Raw genomic sequence first — 7674 nt, forward strand, 5'->3', positions numbered from 1 at the left:
AACCCCGCCTTAGACAAGCGCCGTGAGATGGTGGACGGTACCACGAAAGGTATAGACGTGGCTGTAGTGCGTTGAATAGTCAACAATGATACCGTTGGGGCGGTTCGGGGCCTAGCGAACAATCAACCTCTCCTGCCTCGCATTTGTGCTCCGTGACCTTCCAGAGCCTTCATTTTGTCAGCAATTTCTTTGTAGCAACCGTTGCTGCCAACATGTTTGCACAGCACTGTCTGTACGCTGCAGGTGGCGGCTCGGTATGACCACCCACCTTCCCGCAACCCTACAATGCGACCACGTTCGAAGTCGTTTAGTTGTCTGTAAGGTCTTCGATATCGTCGTAATGGCATCTCTATTGAATCCTTCTGTACGGAATTACAATGGCAGCAACAAAAAATATAAATTTTCCGCCTCTGTCACTGGTTTTATACTGGTTTATGCGAACTGCGCCTAGAAATGCGCGCTATGATCGCAATTCCTTTCATTTGCCTAGAAACTTTAATCATTTGCATGTTCTGTCAAGATGTTTTGTATACCAAATTTCGCCACGATCGCAAAAGTCCTTCTTGGTGCTTCGATTTTTTTTTCTGCAAAAGAGTGTAACGGCATCATCGGACTTGGAACATGGGTATAACTAATGTGCCAGAAGTTTCGTTGGGACAATCAGCTCACTTCCCTAAAGACGGTTATACAATTTTTGTCGAGCTCGCTCTATTGGTTGTAACGATGTGGATATGTTTTAGGGTATTCTTAATTCTTAATTGCAGTTCAGACGAAATTGCCATGTAACAATCGATACTGACAGAACGGCCAAGCAGCGAACATACGTTTTGAGGTGCGCATTCCACGTACTCTTTTTGGATCATCTCCGTAACTTTATTAGCTAAGCGTTTTCTGCAACTTGTGGGTGTTTCTAAAAGGCTTGTGCGATTTTTCTGCTATTAAATATGTGCGATGAAATGTTTTACATGTATATCTCTCTTCTTTTACAATGAGGAAGTCGTGTTTGTAGTAGCTCCAAAAGTATGAGCAGTATCACTTATGCATATTTATATTATTAAAGTTATGCTTTTTGGCAGCATCTGTCAAAGTTAATATGTATACTTCTGCACGCTACTGAATTTTATTTACGCGGTAATTTACCCTATTGGATAATTGTCAATAAAAATTAAGTATCTCGAGAATAGACTTGAACCAACTGTCTTCAACAAACAAATGTCAAGAATGACAAATATCAAGAAACGTACACTACCATTGAGAGTTAAATTTTTCTTCATTTGATCTATATAAGTATACTTTTGGATGACTTTTCCCGTTACTGTCCGGAGAATCTTATTTAAAGCGTAAGATGCCCATTTTTCAAATAAAGGGCGAAAAATGTCCGGGTCTGTATTGACGCAGAATGTCCGGATCCCAAGTATTTTTCAGGTTTCAAAAATGCAATTTAATTTCTTCGCCTTTGTACCAAAGCCTTCGTCCTCACATTATTACTTTCAATTACTTAACTAATTTCTAAAGAATGCTCCCGAGAGTTAAATAGCCCTCTTTCGTTGTTACACTTTTTAAGCAAAATTATAATGAAATTCTTTAAAGTTCTCTGATTTCAGGAAAAAAAAAGAATGACTGAAACTGCACAACAATGACTGAATAGATGGTAGCCTATCCCGGGTTTGGTTTTCGTTAAATGTGCTGGCAGCTGGCATGGGGTTCTCGTGGCCTGCGCATGCGTAAAGTTCATGCTTTTTCTGGATATATCGAAAGCATTCGACCGAGTTTGGTTAGACGGCTTACTCTACAAACTTATATCCCTGGGTTTCCCAGGATACATCATTAACATCACTAAATCTTATCTCTATGAGAGGCACTTAGTCGCTCGCTATAAAAATACATATTCTACTCAGAGAAACATTCATGCTGGGATCCCGCAAGAGTCTTTGGTAGGACTAATATATTTTCTAACACACCTTACACTACTCTTGCCATGTATGCAGACGATACTGCAAAAAATGCATCTCTAAACCACGTAGCACAACCACTACAAATACACATACATGCGCTAGAAGCCTGGCTTCAGAAATGGAAAATCCAAATAAACGTGGATAAGTCTGTTGCAATATTATTCATAAGAAAAAAAGAATTGATCAGTGCATAAAAAGGTATAACACAGTCATCCCGTAGGCTAAGCAAGTGAAATACCAAAGTGTTACGCTGGATAGGAATTTAACATGGAGGCCCCACACTACAAAAGTAATTAATAAGTTCCGAGATAAACAAGAACTCGCCCCCTTAATTTCTCGGAACTCAATTTTATCATTAGATAACAAGTTACTCCTCTATAAAGCAATGTTACGTTCCATTATATGGATGTTACGTTCCATATATGGTTCCACTTATGCATGTCCTGTTTGGGTTCTTGCCAGTACAGTTCACATGAAAAACTGCAAGTTTTGCAGAATGTTACGGAGACAGATTACCAAGAGTCATTGGTTCGTTAGAAACATTGATATTCACAATGAACTGAAAGTTCTTGAGATAAAGAAGTTTATGGCAAAAATTACCAGGTTTTACAAAAATATTCATAAAGTGGAAAATGATAGTATTCCAGAGCTTAACTATGACTATAATGATATTAACAATGCTAGAAGGCCTGGAGCTCTATTAAGACCATTAAACTAATGATCTGTTCAGAAAATTGTAGGATATAATAATTCTAATCTAATTTATACTTTATTCTGCCTCACAGCTTTTAAATGGATATTTTCGTTCAAAATGGATATTTTCGTTGAAATATTATACCGGAAATTTCTCGCGCTTACGATACTTCCTTTTTACTTCGCACAAGGAAGTAAAAAAGGGAAGGCGATGAATAAATGGCCATTTCTAAAACAATGATTTCATCCAGGATTTATTTGACTATTTGGAATTTTAAATAGAGGTCCTACAAGTGGAAGGCGCAATAGTGACCAAGTGGATAAGACCGTTGAATACTAGTAGTTCGGCTAAACTAGAAATCCCAGCAAACAGAGTGGATAAGCCCGCTGAACACTGGCAGTTCGACTAAATTAGAAATCCCAGCAAACAGGCCGGCTACAAGAGATTTTTCGCGTTTTCTCATGCCTAACATAAAGACGAGCCAGCTCTAAAAATATCCTCCATGAAGGTATCCCTTTCGCTTGGGGAAATATATTTCATGTGCTTTGCTATAACAATATGTTCCATCTAATCATGAACGAGAAACGTTTTCTCAAATTTGGGCTTTCATTTTATCCTCAGTATGTTCACAATATACCCATGTAAATAATTTTACATGAAAAATTAATGAATTGTAATCATTGAAACTCGTCTATAAATCATTGCTACAACTAATAAATGTAGCTTTGATTTATTTGGTGTGCAAGAAACCGATTTTCATGATGTTATTTTCTCACTTTATTGTAAATCAAATCATTAGTAGCTAAAAGTTCTTGCTCTTACATACACACGAAACAGCGAAGGAAATGCCACGAAAAGTATAAGGCTTTTGATTAGACTAATTTTTTCCCCCTGGAATGATGGTGTTTTAAAGCATAAAATATATAGTTTTAAAATCTGTAGCAAAGAAATACTGTTTTTTAAGAACGTAATGAAGATATTTTAAGGAAAATGATGTTTACGTTTGAACATGGAAAACATGAATTCATACATAAGTGACAATAAACGAAGAAAAGCACATCAGGGAGTTGCAGAAGGGCTATTAAACACGACATTAAAAAAAATTTATTTTGTCTGTGAGATTACAATGCCTCAAAAGCCACTTTTAAATCTACCTGCCAGGATACTGAATATCCTTTCCCACCTTTGTATGCCTTTGACAAAAGGTAACTACGCTAATTATACTGCATTATTATTGCACTAAGTCTATACTTTGCAAAATTCATTCCTTTTCCTTTTCCTGCTGAGAAGCTTTTCAAATCTTGGCTCTAAATCACATCTTGCAGCATTTAGCTAATACAAACACTCTTCTTTTCTGTTTAAATGTTTCTTTGTGGATCTATATCTTTTTCTGCTAGAGAAGCATGGCGGCAAATTATTATGTACATATTACAAAAGACAATGGTTTGTAATGTCAATTATTCCGACTCTAATTACCTAAATGGATGTCAAGGCATTAGATGTAATTCAAGGAACTTTCAACTATTAAAGAACAGTATAAAAAATTGTATTATTTCAAGAGGATGCCTAATGAAAATCTTCTTCCTCCAGAAAAGTCCTTAGGGCAGGGAAGAGGAAATTGCGACCTTTCAGGAAAAAAGAGAAAGAGAGACCTTTTTGTCCCTGGGATGCAAAATCTACTTTCTTTTTCGTGATAAATAAAGACCTAAAAAATGAGTGTAATTTGAGTTCTGATTTTGTAGTGTTAAAAATCTTTCCCGCCACTTTGCTATATCATTATTACTACTTATGCCACTGACAGTGCCCACTCACGGTTTCAGCTGAATGACTTACCAATGGTAAGGAACCGTAGCCCCCTAAAATCTCTACCCAGGGATGGCAGATCAAGAGTGCTTAGTAAACATTTTAAATAAATGTACGTAAGTACGCTATAAAAATTATATCAATTACATCCGTGGAACAGCGTTAAGAGACTGCGTATAATAAGTACAGGGTAATGTAGCTATTACAGAATGCGAATGAAAGTAAATATGGCAGGCTGCTGTTATACTACAACTGTTAGTTCATTTATATTTTCCACAAAGAATCTCACGATGCTTTGCATTTTAGCAGGAGTGCGGTTCATATATTTAAATGCAACAGTACATTTAAATGCAACAGTACATTTACCTCCGAGAAATCTCTAGTATCTTCCATTTCTCGAAATTACTGGAAGGCATGTACGGTAAAACTACATATAAGTATCGGATACGGTTACAGTTATATATAGGCATCAGTTGCAGTTATTCAATTGCAATCCCAATTAGATTTATACAGTGACTCGATCAAATTGTTGCCAAGTTTGGCGATTTTTGGCGATTTCTCGCCAGATATGAAAAATTAGTAGCCAAAACCATCGCTAGCTTGGCGATATCTTGCCAATTTCGGCCTGTACTTTATTCTCGCTTTACTTTATTCGCATTTTTCGTTAGCATTAATTACATTTCATTTCAAATGCTTTCTGTATGTTTTCATGTCTGAATTAAATTAAGTGAAGGAGTCAAAACCTGACTTGTACCTTATCTTTCACTGTAACAGACCAGCTGTATTGTGCCCAGTTTCACATTTTAGCTCTCTTAATCTCTCTAGTTTCAAATTTACCTTTATGTGACTGCTTTTGTTATTTATTTATTTATATTATAAATGCATTTTCAGTGCTCATAACATTTTTTTATTATTTTAATTGCTATATGAGAGTGAAAATAGTTTTCCGCCTAGTTTTGCATAAAGAAATAAGCCCATTTTAATATATCACTTTATTCAACCTTTTCTGCAGGATACAGAGCTCTCGTTTTGTCATTGGATGTCAAAGAGAAATCGTTGAGTTCAATATTTTGCAGAATATTAGATTAAAAGAGATCCCACTTGAATATTCTCCTCATTCAAAAATCAAGCTAATGCGGATTCGTTTAGCTTCACTAACCAATTATTTTACGTTAAAAACTATTGCTTTTTAAATAATAATTTAAATTTAGTAATTAATACTAATTAAAATTTAATTATAATAATGAATAAAATAAATGAAAGATTTTTCTTTTTTAAACTTATACTTCCTCACTATTATTTCAGCTGCTACTTTCATTAACTGCTGTTGACGTTGAGCTTCTGTAATATCGTACGAGAAAAATTATAATTTGAAAATCCTAGTTTATTAAATAGAATTTGTTCCGTATATGAGTGAGTGGTGTGTTTTAATTTCTTCATACTCTTAAAATCAAAGAAAGATCACTTGATATATAGGTCTGATAACTAAATATGTAGTTTAAAATGACAGGCAAAATATCATAATGCGACCGAACGTCTTTTAACTCTTCATAAATATGAAAAAAAAATCAGAAAGCCATCAAATGTTCAGCATGCACATCCATCGAAAGAGAAGTGTTAATTTTAGTCCTTCATGTAGCCGTTGAATGATTGATATGGATGAAGTTACGATATTCTAATTTTCAAAAGCATTCGTTATCATAAAAATTAATACCAACAATTCTATAAATTCGTAATTGGAATTGAAAAAGACGTCAACATGAATGAGGGAAGACAAAACATTGACTAAAAAAGATTAAAATTCAAAGAATTTGAATAGAAACTAATATATAAAGATTTTTTAATCCGTAAAATTTTAGAACACGTTATCCTTTAAAAAATATTCATACTAGACCTAGGTAAATTTTCTGAAGTTCCATGAGTCAGCTATTAGTGCATGATCAGCTGCAAACAAAAGCATTTTCTTCTAAATCAAAATTACAAGCAAGAAAATAATAAAAAGCGAAAGATACAATGGAAATTCAAGAAGTAAATAATGACAGTCGTAATTTTAATGAAATGTAGTTTATTCCAATTTAAAAATTTTTGGGAAGTACGATTAATATTTTTGAATAAAATAATGTCACTAAGTTATGTAATAGGCAAAACTATGGTCTCTCTCTAAATGAAGGAAATCTATTCTACATTTTTCTTATTATTTATGAAAGAAGCAGGTAATTATTTTTTTACAGTAAGCTAAAAAATTACATTGAAAAATTAAGCATAAAAAAGAGAGAAAAGGCAAGAATTTTTGAGAAGTTTGCCACAGAAGTTTTATAGAGGTAAAGCATTGAAAAATTGACTCAGAACAAAACACGAAACTTCAATTTAGCTAGGCTAGAGTAAATCATAAATAGAGAATGCAGCAACGGTTTGGCTGCGTGGGGAAGACCTACTGAAAAGTTTCTCAATATTCTTTTGTATAAACCATGGAGGTGGGAAAGGAAGGAGGGGCCAGTCAGCACTAGAAGTGAAGCACTACTTTGAAGCTTGGGTCACCAGATGGGGTGTTCTTTGTTTACATTCAGAAGCTCGCTTGACACGGTTCTGATAGTATTTCGACACACGACAGTTCCATACAAATCGAAAAAGGGACACTTTCGCATGAAAGAAACATTCATAGTGTGATGGATAATAGCAATTTGTATAGTTTAGTGACATTTACGCAAAAATCACACCTTGGTTATTTTTCGATAACTAACAACAGCGCGATTTTGATTATGAATTTGTTTTATAAAATTCTAAGCTGTTGAACTACAAAAATATAGATTTTAAGAAAAATGTTATGCTTAAAGAATGAAAAATACCTTACGGTACATTTAAAATTGTATACGTCTTTCGATACCCTTGATAGAGTATTCGCTACTTTTATTTTATTTTCCAAACGCCAAAATGTTTTAAATAAAACAAATTTTTTTCACATCCTTATATTATTGTTGCATATTATTGCAAAAAGCATGTATCTGCCTTTGACAAAATACATAAATATTCATTAAATTATTTATAAATGTATTTGAAATGAAGAATTTATTCACTTATAAACAACTGTGAAAGTACTGTGAAAAAATCTAATTAGTAAATGTATCTAATTTATAATGATTATAAATGTTATCTAAATATATAATAACCTTAATATTGAATTGTAAACGTAAATTGAAATCCTGTTGACAAATACGTTATAAA

The sequence above is a fragment of the Stegodyphus dumicola genome, chromosome X1 (genome assembly GCF_044657685.1).
Source record: "Stegodyphus dumicola isolate Sdum_Otavi_A_Nest chromosome X1, ASM4465768v1".
Taxonomy (NCBI): Eukaryota; Metazoa; Arthropoda; class Arachnida; order Araneae; family Eresidae; genus Stegodyphus; species Stegodyphus dumicola.